This window comes from Crocodylus siamensis, chromosome 6 (assembly GCF_052110815.1).
Source record: "Crocodylus siamensis isolate JL-2025a chromosome 6, ASM5211081v1, whole genome shotgun sequence".
NCBI lineage: Eukaryota > Metazoa > Chordata > Crocodylia > Crocodylidae > Crocodylus > Crocodylus siamensis.
Genome location: NC_143400.1, coordinates 57,743,328 through 57,759,404, shown reverse-complemented (window position 1 = coordinate 57,759,404; position 16,077 = coordinate 57,743,328). Strand labels below are relative to the sequence as shown.

Here is a 16,077-nt window from a genome sequence, read left to right as displayed (position 1 = left end):
CCATTATTCTTGTCATTTGATTAATGTTTTTATCTACAAGAGAATTATCACGATCAACATCCATTTTAGAATCACCATGAGTCATCTGGGTAACAACATAATTAGAAGAGAATTAATATAACAACCCACAAAATGTTTGATTCTATTTCAATACTTTCTTTTCTCTTAAACAAGTTGCTTCTATTAGTAACAGGGAAATAAAGCTTGCTGAATGAAACAGGCACATTGCTTTGCAGATGAGATGTGAATTCACAAAGAAATGCTTAAGTTTATAAACTGCAGAATGGAGAATCAATTTTGCTGCATGGAGAATACTTAATTAAAGGAACAGTTATGCCAAGAAAATGGCATTCTGAAAACCCCATGAAAAACTGACACTGACGTCCCATTGAGAAGGCTTTTTTCTTTCCATAAATAGACTGTGGGGCTGAGTTATTTAGTGCCTGTGATACTATAAAAGGAGTAGGAGACTGAAGGTTTGTGAAGATATGCTGTAGTCTGCATTCACAGAGAAAGCAGAGAATGTATGTACAGCACTTTTAAAATTGCAAGAAATCAGCAAGAAAGGCCCGGAGCATTTACAAGCATAAATATTCCTTTACAGTAATGTATCCATCAACTGAAGGAATGATGAAAGGGAGGTGAGGAGAGGAGGTGAAACATGGTTTAGAATACAGAAATATTCAGGCCTGCTCACCCTATCACTATAGTGGAAGTAACAATTCTTTCTTTTTCCATTCACATAGAAACTAGTTAGAAAGTGCATTTCACTGCTTGTGACAATTGCAAGTGTGAGGCTGTGTTGAGTACTGGGACATTTATGCATGGATAGTAAAGCAGTTCGTCCCAATCCACTGATAAAACCCAGGCTACAGCGTTGGTGTCAAAAAGATTTCCTGGAGCAGGAACATGGTAATGTAACTAGATATCCCAGAAAGGGCATGACAGAAATCCCCAAACAGCTAGAAAGAAACAATCAACCCCAAATTCCTGCTTCTTGGGGGTTTAATAGGAACCTTGGACTGGCTGGGCTACTTATGATGCATGGCTAATGAGCTCTCTCAGTGGTTCCCAAACTCTGACAGATTGTGCACCACCAATTTAAAACAATACAAACTTAAGTACCACCAGCAAATTTATGTCATATGAAGTAATTATAATAAATCTGTTAACACATACCACTGACACAATAGCAGCCATATAGAAATACCATCTTCAGATATTGCACCAGTATGTCTGCATACCACTGGTAGTACTCGTGCCAGAAATTGGGGACCACTGAGCTATCTGACAAGGACACTTGAGGATTAAACTAAATAAGTGCATCATCCTTTGACCACTCTAGGCAGAGAGGTGTGGCTCTGCTTATAATGTGCCAGCTAGCACAGTGGAAAGGTACAGGTCAAGAGACAAGCTGCATTCTTTCATGAGCCAAATAAGATCTTTTACTTCAGGGATTGGATCAGGAAAGGTGATATGATTTGGAGCAATGGCTCCTGAGGTTGCACTATTGTAGCCAAACCCCCAGTTTTTCTTTTTTTAATTTATTTTAAAATGCATTCCCTCTCCTTCCCCAACCATTTCTGACTTTTTCTCTCCCTCTCTATTCCCTGTATATAAGTATAAGTAAGCTAAGATGTAGGATAAGCTTTAACATTTTATTTTAGGTAGCAAGTTTTATTTTTCTCTCCCCTCTTTGCAAATAAGTGCCTTGCTATTTTGATATAGATATCCACTGTTTTATAAGTGATAATTATTATGTTTGTATTGATTTTTTTTACTGCTTTTATATTGTGTGATTTCTTTTTTAGGCCTATATATGTAAGTTAGCATAAGTCATGTCAAGTTTCCATCTTATCCCCATGCCTGGTTGTGTAACCTATGACTCATACTACCCCTCCTATGTAACTCGGTTCCTGAATGAATGGGGATGAATGAGGGTGCTTAAGAGACAATGACAGTAGGTCTAAAAATAGCTCCCTCTGAACGACCAAACCATCAGCACCAATACCTGGACCAACGACCCAGCTCTTGGAACCACCCTCAGCATTCAAGAAACAAAAGATGAGGCAACCCACCATTGTGCTGCACATGCTCAGTAAAAACACCTGAAGCCCTCTGGAACAGGACTGACCTTGCCTGGACAGGCCCTCCCCATAAGAGATCAGAGGTAGTCTGCCCCATAAAAAGGGATAGTGAAGACTGACTCTTTGGGACACCTTCTCCATCTGGACTGGCACCATGCCACACCACCTATCCACCCAGAGACCCTGCCGGCGACCCCTCTCTGGACAACACCTACTGAACAAGGACCCCTTTCCAGCCTGGATAGGTAGCTATCACCCCCACCCTCTCTTCAGCCAAGGACTTGGACTCTGCTTCTCTTCCCTACCTGGACTCTAGCTCTTCCACTGAGTCTCTTTTTTCCTGCTGCCATTGTGAGTGCATATGCGTGTGAACCAATAACTTCATGGGGCTATGTAGTGTGTTGTCTATTTCCTGAACCTATTATTTTGAAACCCGAGTTGGGTTTTTGTCTGTTTTCTGACTTTTTCCTCCTTGCTACCACTTATCTGCACCCCCCCCCCGCCCCCAATATCTCAGCTGTCTGCCTCAGTTTCCAGCCCCAAGCTCTCAGGTTTCTGTCTTTCTCTCTTTCCTGGCTGTCTCCTCCTTGCCACCAGGCTTTTCACCTTGCGCTAGTGACCTCGGGTAACCCTGGGGTCACTGGACCTTAACTAACCCCAAGCCTCAGCTCCTCAGCCAGCTTCTCTTGAGTCCACTGGTTCTAACCCCGGTTCTGGTAACTTTCACTCCCTACACTTTAACTCTCTCTCTCTCTCACCTTAACCTTCCTCCAAGTATCCCAGGTACCCCATGTACACACATACATACTTTACCATCCAAGTTAGGAACTTACCTGTGTGTGTAGGTGGGTTGTATGTGTATGAACTGGTGAGTGTGTTGGTGTGTATATACATATGACATTGTGTGCATGACATACTAGTTAGTGATCTGTATATGTGTACTGAGTGTGCAGGTATGGACAATTGATTTCTGTCTAACTTTTGGGGTGTATAGTGTATTTACTTGAACTGGTGATAGGTGTGCATGTGCCTAGGCTGGTTTGGATGTGAGCTGGTAGTGTGTGTGTGTGTGTATGCACCCAGTTGATTTGTCTGTTTGTATATGTGCAATTGTGTCACATCCTCCTGTCTAGCAGCGTAATATTGAGATCCTGAGAGTTGGCCTGACCCCACAGGGAAACACTGTTAAAGGCAGGACTAAGTGCAAAAAAGAATAAACTACTGAAAAATAAATTATTTGAGGCAGATTTGCATTTTCTATAGGTGTGATTAGCTCTTACCATAAAACAGCCTTGACACATACTAAAATCAATAGCAGCCATATAGAAATACCATCTTCAGATATTGTACCAGTATGTCAGGCTGGGACATTCCCAGCAAAGTCTTTTTTGAATGGTACAGTCAAGTTACCTGAGCACTTCTGAAAATCCCAATCTCATTATTCAAAAGCAGTTTTCATTCTGTCATTCCATTCAAGGTAGATAAAAACCGCTATACTAACCATGATGATCCAGAGCCTTATTACCAATGTTACTTTAGATAGTGATCCTTCAAACACACATATTCATGATTCCTTTTACGCATTTAAGTGTTAATGGGGTAAATCCTGCCACAAAGTTGGATAACTGTAAACGTCTTTTCTGGATCAGGGCTCCAGATCAGGGCTCTAGAGCTTAATCAACTATCTGTGACAATGAGAGCTTTCCCATTAACCTGAAAAAATAGCTGATTCAGGACGTTTAGCATAATAATCTTTGTGAGGGGATATGATTGCATTTTGTACCTGTAGGATGAATCTTACGAAAAGAGAAGAGTTTTTGAGGTTGAAAAAACAGCAATGACATGAGATCAAATGGCTATTAAAAATGTCTTCAGGAAAATTTAGTTTGGAAACTGGAAGATTTCTGACTATCAGGGAACTGAAGTTTTGTTGTGGTCCTGCAAGTAAGATAGTAGGGGCAAACAACACAAATCACTTCAAGATTGAACTGGAAACATTTATGGAAAGGATGGTATGATTGGAAAGGAAGCTGTGGCTCAACACTGGGAGTGTGATACGTGAAGTCCTGTGTTTGCAGCCCACAGGTTGGGAAACAGAGGGAGCTTTCTGGTAATCCCATACCTGTTACCATTTGGAGCCAAGAAGAGATTTTTCTTTTTTAATATTCAATGCTACTGGCTTCTGTTGACTATTTTTTTGTCTTGGTTTGTTTTGCTTGTCCTTATCTTTCTGTGAAACACTGGGATACTGGCCACACTTAAGGTTCAGGGTGTTTGAGCAGGGTGATGGATAGCCTTGGCAATACTTGGAAAACTCAGAGGTTACTGCTTAGAGGGTCTTCTATTTCAGATCATACCAAGTGAATTAGGGGTCAGGAAGGAATTTTTCTCTTCAGTCTGACTGGTGTGAACTTGGTCCATTTCCGAGAACCTTCTAATCATACATTAACACTTTCCTACTCATTGCAGTGGCAGGACATTGTCAGTGCTCTTTTTTACTGTTCTTTTACTTATGGCATGTTATAGAGTATTCCTGGTGTTTTAGGTATGAAGATGAGATTTTGGGAAATCCCTTGGTCAATAAGTGCCTATAAATTTAGGAGATTGGACTCTATTACCAAAGCAGCCCTTTCTCTGGTCCTATGGAATAGAATGGTAGCCATTTAAAAACACTCAAAGAAATTAACTTAAAAATGTTTCACATGAAACACTGAAACATTTAAAAAATAAAAATAAACAAATTCCTTACTAAGGGCCACATGCTGTTTGTTGAGATAAGGTTTTCTCTAGAGCTTGGGATTTTCTGATTTCCATATATTTCTTATGGAGTGCTTCAGTCAAATCAGGAGCAGGACATACAAAGCCCAACAGAAGAATTAGCCCAAATTTTCCAACTTTTCAAAATCAAGAGATATTGTAGACACCTGTCCATGTTTAGACTAACTTCCTTTTGGGGGGAGGGGATATTTCAAATTTCTGTTATTAAATGAATTTATTTCAGTTTTTTCTTTTATATTGTTTAAAATTCAGGATTTGAACAAAACATAGGATTTGAAAAGTGGAAATTCTTTGATTTTCATGCGAAAAAAACAAAACAAAACAAAAAATGCAATGCCTGTTTAGCTCTCTGCAACAGTTTGAGACCTTTCAGAAGGAAGTCTAGCCATGTCAGTTGTTTGGAGAAAGAATTAGGGAAGTATTAATAATACTGTTGTACACGAGAACAAGCACAATAGATCACATCCATTTTTAATATGACACCAACACAGCCCATGCAGTCAGACCAACAATGGCCTTTTTCTATTATGCAAATGCCAGTTAGATGAAAAGAAGCAAAAATAAACTTGATAAGAACAGTTCCCTAAAGGAAGTTACTATGAAGGCAAGCAGAAATACTATACAGCATTCAAGAACACACTTAATCAGAAGAGAATGAGTCTCTTCAAATTCAGCAGTTTAAAATGAAACTTTTTTGTATCGTTTTCTCTGTTTCACTGAAATACAAGGAGGAAATGGAAAAGTGATGAGTTTCAAGAATTTAGGAAAACGGCTAATAAAAATCTAGGTTTTTTTTATCTTTGGTGGTGGTAGTTGTTGTTTTATGATGTATATCTTAATGGAAAGACAAGATACATATTGTAATCAATTTTTATATTAGCCTCTTTGATAGGAAAGCATATTGATGAAGATAAAATTAAGCACTTCTTAGTGGGAATGATATTGGCTAACATTAAAAACTACAAATAGCATTGCTCCAATTAACAAGCAATAAGATACAGTTATCCATGTATGTATGGGCTTACGTCACAATTAAACACTTATTTAAAAAAACTGTATTGTGGTCAGAAGTTTTGCAGGGAATCTTTCCAGGAAATATAATGTATTTTGCTTTCAAAATAAATAAAAAGATAATCAGAATATAATTAAGAGTTGGAGACTTCTACCTTTTCTCAATTTACCTTGCCCCAGCTGAATGCCAGTGCAAATATTTACAAATAAGTAAGCTGTGGATACTTAGACATGGGCACACAAAAAATGTCATGTCAGTCATCCATATATTAACAGGTATATTTTGCTCTGGATAGCTATCAATAAATGTCTTTGAACATACATGTAATGCTATCTTAAAGACAAATCCCTTAGTACATATATTTCATAACTAAAAGTGGGAATTTTTTTATTACTGGATGATAATTGGATATTATCATAGGGCTACAATAAAGTCTGGTGTTACATAAGGTTTTTTATTAATCATATTAATTTATCCCTTGTTGGTGTTTTTGTGGTAGACAGGCACACAATAATAATGGCTAAAGGTATTTCACATTGAAGGTATTTGAATTGTTTAAAAACATTCAATAACCAGATCAACAGGCAATATCAAAAGTAACAAACTATGAACATGGCATTATACTGTTATTAGAAAAATCTTCTCTTAGAGAGGTTGTCCTTCATGCTATATTACGGCCCCATATGTTACTAGTAATACCGACAAAACGTAACAATGGCCATGCAAAAGGAAAAAAAATCCAGGTCTGCAAGTGATTTCAGAGTTCCTGTACAACAAGAATTAAAATCTTTGAATGCTCTTTTTGTAAAGATCAGCTTCACTTTGGGAAATATAAGCAGAAAACTTACTGCTTACTGAAAAGAATATGAATATAGATAAGATAGATACTTGGTGCCAATACATTGTGTTATATTAGATTAAATCCTTGTGAGCAGGAATCATATCTTAGGGTATGACTATTGAACTGAAAGGTCATCATTCTGATTGGTGCCTCTAAGTGCTGCAGTATTGTAAACAGTACTATAAATTCTCATTCTATTTGTATCATAACAATCATGTTATTCCTATATCTGTTGGGGATAGAACTGGAATAGAACTCCTTGTATGTCAGGAAAAAAATGCAATTTGGGAATGATTCATTCAGAGGCACGCATTTCATTTTCAGCTTTCTATGCAGAGAAAAGTATTCCACTCATTGGAAGTCCATTATGGTTCCTATTGCTTCATCAATTAAGCATGGTTAAGCTTACTATGAAATGGAAAATGCCATGAAGAATTTTACAGGACTGTAGGAATAACCACAACAGTGACAAATGACAGAATATTTCACAAGGATCTGAATTTGAAAATATATTCACAAAAAACATTTTAAATCGCTACAAATTTCTGTTCTTGAAAGTACACTTATCTGACACCTTACAGTTAGTATTCCATAGTCCTCACGCAAAACTCATTAAATAAAATCAGTATCAAGACTCATCAACCTTGGGTTGTGCCCTATAAAACAGTATGTCTATACAGCAGCCAGCAATGTTTAACACTATACAAATAATAATCTGATGGTAGAAATCATTCAAAGTTTTCTTCAAAGAAAACCAATTTTTCAAAGGGACTAATTCTGTTATTTTTCTCATGCTTAGCACCTATGTCTAGAGCTGGTCAATGGATTATTGCTCACAGAGTAAGATACTGGCATGAACAGTTGGCAAAAGTCAGATTCAGAATATCTGTGTCTACAAATTCTATTGTTTGTTTTACTAATATTGCACAGGAAGTTTCTTTTCTGAAAAGAGAAAGAGAGAAAGAAAAAAAGAGAGAGAGAGAGAGCAAGAGAGAGCAATCGAGTGAGACAGAGAGAAAGAATGGTCTCTATAGCGAATTGTGCCCTTCCATTAACCTACTAAGACCCTGGATGTTACTATTATTCTTCCCAAGAAAAAAATGAAAAGCATGGATTAGTCCGTGAATAAAATTAAGCTCAGCAAAACTAATTCAACACACAGCAATGATACATAAAGGAGATGATCTCATATGTGCCCTTGGTGTCCATCTTCACTGGATCATTTTTATTTGGGTACTTGGCGTAGTACAAGACTAAAACTACTGACACTAAGGCTAAGTACAGAGGTTCAAAAACCTGAGGTGGAAGCAATCTTTTGCACTTTATTTTACATGCCTATGTTAGGTAAGGAGAGAACAGATCTTGATCCTTTGGGAAGAGGTGGCACACAGGATGTCTGCTCTGGCCAGACCGACAGATTGGGAGCACTTCCAGAGAATGCCAAGTAGAGTTGAGCTGGCAGGCCACTCAGTTGGCTTCTGGGCACAGGGGAGCAGTTTCCCCCTCCCCTGTACTGCTCTGTCAGCCACAGGAATCTGTCAGCTGCAGGGAGGGGAAGGTGAAATCATGGTGTCCATGTCCCCTTGCCTGTGTCCCTCCATGACAGAGCAGCAAGAGAAGGTGAGACCGCTCTCCCTGTGACCGGCATGGGGAGAGAACCTCCCCCCCACCGCTTTTCCATGCAGGGAGTAGACACAGGGGCACAGACTCAAAGGACACCTATACATGAATATGGAGGCTGCTTCGACACGTTGGAATCCCAGCGCATCAGAGCAGACTCATTTAATCGAATCTGCTGGAGCATGGCAATTTCACAGCATCAGCATCTCAACACTTAAATATGGTGGTAGGAACACTTGAACTAAAGTTCATTGAACAAGTTCAAGTGCCCCCATTACCATTTTTAAGTGTGGGGACACTGATACAGGAGACAAAGTGGCGCTTTAACTAGAGAGGCTCTGGGAGCCACTTCAATTAAAATGCTGCCCCCACCAACCCTGAAGCACGTGTAAAAATTCCCAAGGATTTAATTCCCTCCCCACTCCCACCTAGCTGTAGCTGCATCTTTGTGCCTGCATCCAAGCAGCAAGGGGAGCAGTCTTCTCTCCTCTCACCACTCTGCCATGCAGGGACATGGGCACTAGGATTTCATCATGCACCCCCTCAACCTGGCTGTGGTTGCCTACAAAGCAACTAAGTGCAGCTAAGTCCCAGAGTCCACTCTGTGGGGGGAAGTTAGCAGGGACTCACAAAACATCCTGGGATTCCAGGGGACTATGATTCAACTTGATTGAGGAGGGGATTTGGTAATAAAGTTCAATAGACCGTTCTACCCGAAACTGATTAAATCTGATACTACATTATCCAGTTCTATCTTAAATCAGGGTACACCATTTTGAAACTGGTCTACATACACTAAATTTCTGTTCTGTTACAGGTTTAGACCAGTTTACAATTGCTTATACCAGTTTTTGTGTAATTTCTGTCCCTAGCCTAAAATGCCTGTTAGTTGTATACTACTTTTAAAAATTTTAGAGGACATGAGACTAATGGAACTTCAGAAAAAAACAAACAAACAAACAAAAAAGCATGGTCTTTACAAACCTAAAAGGGGAAGAGCTAAAACAGGAGTTATAATGAAGTGAACTTTATTAAAGCATTGGGTGAAAATATAAACTACCCCTCCTGCATAGAAGTAGTTTTCAGTATTGCCCTGCAGAGAGTTTATGTCCCATTTTAGTCCTCATTGTTAATCTCTAAGGGCGTGTCCAAATGAGTGCACATGTACATTTTCCTGGGGACAACTAGCAGTGACATATATTTGTTATCCCTGGTCAATGCCCCTGTAGGCACGCTTTGCATATTGCCTCGGGTGGGATAGAGGAGGCTGGCCCCAGCAACCTTATTGGGGACCCTGGGGATCTCCCAGGGCTGCAGCACTGGTGATTCCAGTACACAAAGCCTGGCTCTGGCTGGCCAGGCTCCAGTTTTGGGTGTCACACTGTAGCCACATGCAACTTCCTAATTTTTTTTGATACTGGGATTTCCTAGCATCTAATTTGGCTCTATGCTGCAAATATGCAGCACAAAGAATCAAATCATGTGCATGTGGTGCATTTTGCAATGCCTCAAAAGCCTTTGAGGTGCTGCAGTGTCCACATGCAAACTCCTGTGGATGCACCCTTAAATGTGAAGTGCAAGGATCATGGAGCAAGGAGTAGGGTTATTTTTTGTTGTTCAGCATTCATCCTTCTGGCTATTTAACATGTAACACAAAAAAAATGTTTCTAGTCCTCTGAAAGCAGGGAAAGTGCAGCCCCGATTTAAGATCTCTAAAAAGCCAAGCTTATTAAGCAAATGTACTAAAAAAGAGAGGGCATTAAAGCACCTCAAACAGCAACCTATCTGAACATGAAAAAACAGGCCTCAGAATGGAGAGCTGGTTAAGGTAGATACCATTGGATAACTGAATCTGCAAACACTGTGACAGTTAAGATTGTACCCTGACATAAAGCACCTGGACTATGACAGATTTAGGTAGTTCTGCCTGACTATATATATAGTCTACAGGAAGTCCTTGACTTAAGACATTTTGAGTTACAATGAACAGCACTTACAGCATTTATAAATTGACACCCTGTTTTGACTTTCTGACCTCAGTTTCGACTTTACAATGCTTGATCCAACGTGACACCAGTGAACAAGTTTGCTGCGTTACCCATCTCCCTGGAGAACATCTGTCCAAACTTCCTTGGACACTTTCTTTAAGAAAGCAGACAAGACTCCAGAAAAACCTGTAGCCAGGACTCCTGAGAAGACTCCAGCCAAGAACCCTTCAAAAAGTTGAGCAAAGTCACCTCAAAGAAGTCCTTCCAAATCAATATGATTGATATTTACAATTTAAATACATTAATGTAGCTATGATACTCATCTATAATTGACTGGGTACAAAATTCTGGGTTATTTTTGGTGAAAATAGGATATCAGACCTTGGTTCAGGAACCAATCCCCCACTTATAAAATTGTTCCTATGGGACAATTGCTTCCGAGTTATAACATTTTAACTTAATACACAGTTTTCAGAACCAATTGTGTCATAAGTCCAAGGACTGTCTGTATTTGGAAAGTGTCAGTCATACAATAAGGCTTTTATAATGAAGGAGAAGAACATTTTTATAATCAGACTCCTCTGCAATGACCCAACACACTGGATTGCATCATTTATTAATATGGTCAACGTATACAATTTCCTGCTTGTTTCTTTGAGAGTTCACACCATTAGCAGCAGCTAACTGAAATTAAGTTGCCATAGGTTTAACAAAATGTCATCCAAAATATGTTGCTTTTCCCTGGAATGTGAAAACAGTCATAATTGTCCAATATGATAAATCTAAGACTACAAAAAAAAAAAAAGCAACAAAATGGGTGAACCTCTAAGTTCTTAACAATTTTCACTCAAGAAACTATACCCCAGGAGTACAAGGATGCATTCATTGTCCACTTCTACAAGCAGAAAGACAACAGAGAATCCTGCAACACATTGAACAAAGGGCTCTTGCCTGAGAGTCAGTGTGGCTTCAGAAAAGGATGTGGGATTATAGACATGGTGTTTGCAGCTGGTCAACTTCAAGAGAAATGCCAGGAACAGAACTCCAACCTATACATGACTTTCATTGACCTGACAAAAGCATTGATACAGTTAGTCAGGAGGGTCTTTGGAGGATCATGGCAAAATTTGATTGCCCAGAGAAATTAATCATGATTGTTCCACAATTCTGTGATGACATGCTCACTTGCATTATGGATGATGACAAGCCATCTGAACCATTCCCAGTCACCAGTGGAGTGAAAGAGGGCTGTGTGTTGGCCCCAACCCACTTCAGTATAATGTTCTCTGCCATGCTTACAGATGCCTTTTTGCGACTGTGACACTGGGATTGACATCAGATAATGGACTGAAGACAAGCTCTTCAATTTAAGGAGACTACAGGCAAAGTTACAGGAACTGGCTGTTTGTGATCTTCTGTTTGCTCACAACTGTTCCCTGAATGCCAAATCTGACCTTGACATGCAGCAGAGTATGGACCATTTCTCTTCAGCTTGCAACAATTTTGGTCTCACAACCAATACTAAGAAGACAGAAATGAGGCACCAGCCTGCACCAGGTATGCCTTACATAGCGCCTAACATCACAGTGAATGGGCAAACCCTCCAGACAATGGACAAGTTCATTTATCTTCATGTGCAGTTCACATTGATTATGAAACCAATGCCAGAACTGCATGTGAAACCTGGACAGTACACAGATGCCATGCTATGAAGCTGAACCACTTTCACATGGGCTGTCTAAGGAAACTGATGTGGATAAAATGGCAAGACAAGGTCCCAGACACTGAGGTTCTCCCACGGGCAGGCATTCCAAGCATTCGAACTCTGTTGATGAAATCACAGATAAGATGGACAGGCCATGTCAAGAGGATGTCAGATAAGTGACTGCCAAAGATATTCTATGGTGAGCTAAAGGAGGGAAAGCATTTTTAGAGAGGCCAGAAGAAACATTTCAAGGACTCCCTCAAGTCATTCTTGAAATGTTTCAACACTGAACTGAAGTATTGCAAAGATTTCTGTCATGATCATTCCTCCTGATGAAGCTTCCTCCATACTAGAGCTACAGTCTATGAGCAGAGGAAAACTTCTGAGGCAGTGCAGAAGTGCAAACAGCAGAAATCTCACAACAGCAGCCTGTCTGCTGTTGATCAAGCAACCCAAAGTTGCATCTCTTTCTCAGAGTGCCACAAACAGTTCAAAACACAAATTGTCCTCATCAGCCACTCACATGATCACAGAAAACAAACCAACCCGTGATGTCATGGTCATATTTGAACTCAAAGGACAAACAACATCAATTTTCCAGGACTGACAGAGTATTCCTACTCTCTAATCAGTAAGGCATCTTCTTTCTCTACGTTAGAGCTGGCAGACAATCTGGAATTAACAATGTACTCAATAAGGCAACTTTCATCTTTTTGTAATTTATGCACAAACTGTTATTATTTTTATAAACACATTCATCATTCATTATTGTTTGACTAAAGAAATTGTCACTTCTGGGTTAGCAGTAAAGTGAGAAATAGGACTAGTCGATGCTTGTATGATTGATTTCTTAAGTTTATGTCTATGCAGTTATAGGTATGATTTCAGGACATAACAGACATGCCTAAATTATGTAGCTTTAATCTGGATCACTTGAGTACCATTAGCAGTGAGGATATTGTGGAATAGACTTCAGGGATTGAGTATCCTAGAGCCCTAGAGCAGGGCTGTCCAACTGGTGGCCCCCTAAAGCATTTGTACATGGCTTGGTTCCCATTGAGCCACCACTGTTCTCCTCCACCCTGACTGTTGCTCCTGCCACAGCAGTTGGGTTCTTGGAGCTCCCCGCTCTCTTCTGGCCTCTGCTTCCTGCTCCTGCTCCCAGGGACAGGGAAACATGGTGCAAAAGGAGGGCCAGGGTGCCCGTACTGCATTGACGATGCATAGGGGGTGCACACGGGTGCATGTGCACCCTCTGAGATTGGCAGTGTATTCCTTGAGATTGGCCATGACCCACGCTGCCAGTGGCACTTGCAGGTGGTTGCTGCTTACCACTCCCCACCCCGCTCGCTGCCAACACTATCCGTAGAGTCTGCTGGTGGTCAACAACCTGGCTGCTGATGATGCTCAGCACCCTCTCCCCTTGCCACCAACACCGCCATGGCCACCTGTGGAAGCTCCCCACTCACTGCCACCAAGCCCCTGCTGCCAGCACCACCACTGCCACGACCTGTGGGCAGTTGCTATGTCTCCCCCCAGTCTCAGGAGGCATGTGACATTCATGCTGTGCTGTATGCACTGTGCACAAAAAGGCAAGAGCCAGGCTGCTTGCACTGCAGGTGGGTGGCACATATGATCAGGAGGGGAAGGAGTGCTGTGTGTGCAGCAGACAGGAACCAGGTTGCATGCATAGCATGTGCAGTAAAAAGGGGAGGAAGTAGCCAGGCTGTGCACATGGTAGGGAGGAGGCAGTATGGGGTGGGAGTGCTGAGCTTCCCATATGGCAGGGGAAAGTCTGGGGGGACCCCCACCACACATAGAAATGATGAGTTGCCCCCAGGACAGTGGCCCACACCACATGTGGCCCCCCACTGCCTGGAAATTAAATAGACCTGATGTACAGACTTGCAGAGCCCATACCAAAGTTCCTATTAAGGGGACCAAGCTTACTTCTTGAGATTTTTTTTTGCTTCTGGTTCCTTGTTTGTATGACTAATATTTTAAAAGAGTATACTAAAAGAGCTATCATATACAATGAATACCAAATAATGAACACTTCCCTGTTCACTATTTGCTATTCATTATATATTATGCACTGAACAAGGGTATTAGCAACAAAATAAAGGTTGCCATGCAAATATTTATTTTAAAAAGAACAAAAAAAAGAGAATATGATTATTGTTAAAAGGGATCGCAATTCAGATTGTGCAGTACTCCTGTGGGTCCTGCACTTTCCATGCCCATGAATAAGACATTTTGAAAGTAATAAGGGGTGAAGGGTTCCATTTGTGGCTTTAAACTTCTGCAATTATTGTAAGTAAATAAATTGTAGAAAGAAATGCTCTCACTCTTGGATAAAATTGAGGTTATGCCAATTCATAGGTAACTCTTTCCACATAGATGAGTAATTACTTTCTGTACCTGGGCATAAAGCACTGAAACAAATGAATAGAACAGAAAATGCTAAAACTGCCCTAATAAATGTGTCTTACCAAGGCATTAGTTGTTTAATTTTTCACTCTGTTTTACAGGAGTTTTAGATTTTATTCACATTTTTCACTCCAAGAGGCCAAAATGCTAAAAAAGTAGCATGCTTGCCACCTGAGGAATAAAAGCTGTAAGACTAGCAACAATAAACTTGACAGTGGGGTTTGGTGGATTATTCTTAGTCTGTTAATTTATTATCTATTCAGTCCTTACTTCCTGAATTCATGTTATTTATTCTCTTTTGGATACTTCTTTCATGTATATATTTTCATGTGTATTTCTTTGTTGTACATACTTCTTTTGTTCTCTTTACAATTTTTGTGTTCTATGATCTGCAGAGCTCAATGCAATTAAGACACCTAAATCAACATTGCCATCCTATCCAAATTCTCATGACACATTACCTAACTTTTTTACTTTGAAAGGTTATTTGAAAGTCACCTAAGAATTTCTGAATAGTTTCTCTCGTTAGTTTGTACTTGCAGTAGCTTTTGATGTCTCTCTTTGTATTATTGTGTTCTATTCATTTAAGAATTTAATAAACAAAATAATATTCTGAAAAAAAAGAAAGGTACAAGTAAAAGGAAATAAAAAAACCCCCAAGTTCAAAGGAAGAACATGACATCTTACTTCTATTGAACTCTGAGCCTAGGAATAAAAACAAAGGGAAAGAAAAACTAGTTTCACATGGTGCTTTTTTCAAAGAAATAAATAAAGTAAGTATGTTGGTCTTGTGTTTGAGCCCAGCTGTACTGTTCTACAGGCATTTCTCAGAGGCACTCCAATGGCCAAAAGTTTCAGCAAAATGATGGCAGTTCCAGGAACAGCTTATTTTGATCATGTTGGAAAAGTTTACAGTAGTGAATGTGTATTCTTTCCAAACTATTACAAATGAAAATTCCCCCAGGTGCTTGGTTCACAGGCAAGAATGTGTGTGGAAGAGACACCAAACACAGTTCTTCTGGGCTGGTGCAGGCACTAAGGCACCCAACTGACAGTCCAGAAATTACAAGTTTGAGGCCATAGCAGAAGCACTCATGGCACCGCCCTGTCAGCTTCCAATATAGATATACCCTACTTCATCAGGGTCTGCAACAGAGCCCAGGTTTCTACTGTCAAAGGGAAGCAATCTGAACACTGGATCATCTTTCTTCTGTTTATCGAGGTTAGATTTAGGCTACAAGCAGGACTATATGAAGCTTGATTATTTTATCTAAAATGTTTTAATGCGAAAATATTAACACATTTTATTGAAGGCAGAATAGATTAAATGGTTCTGATGGTTTTCCCCACTAATATGTGCAACATAAAATCTTTCAGAAGCACTTCTTCTGGGAACTGAAAACAGTAAGTACCCGGAGGACTTTAAAGCTGAAATAGCATGACACAGAGCTATTGTCAGTTACTTAGTGGTTTTATGCAGGCTTTGGAATAGCTTCACAGGGCTAGTATGCAAAGATTGTTAGCATGACTCACTGAACAGTGGGTACTGTAACGGGTTAATCATCACTGTTCAATCACAAATGGTTTTTCTTTGTAGCACAGACAAGAGCTGAAGA

At 40.0% G+C, this 16,077-nt stretch overlaps 1 long non-coding RNA gene across 1 annotated transcript in view; it reads right to left on the bottom strand.

Annotated features, from left to right (window-relative positions):
• LOC149862870 (uncharacterized) overlaps positions 1-16,077 on the bottom strand; it is a 263,605-nt gene that overhangs the window by 112,463 nt on the left and 135,065 nt on the right. The window lies entirely within an intron of this gene.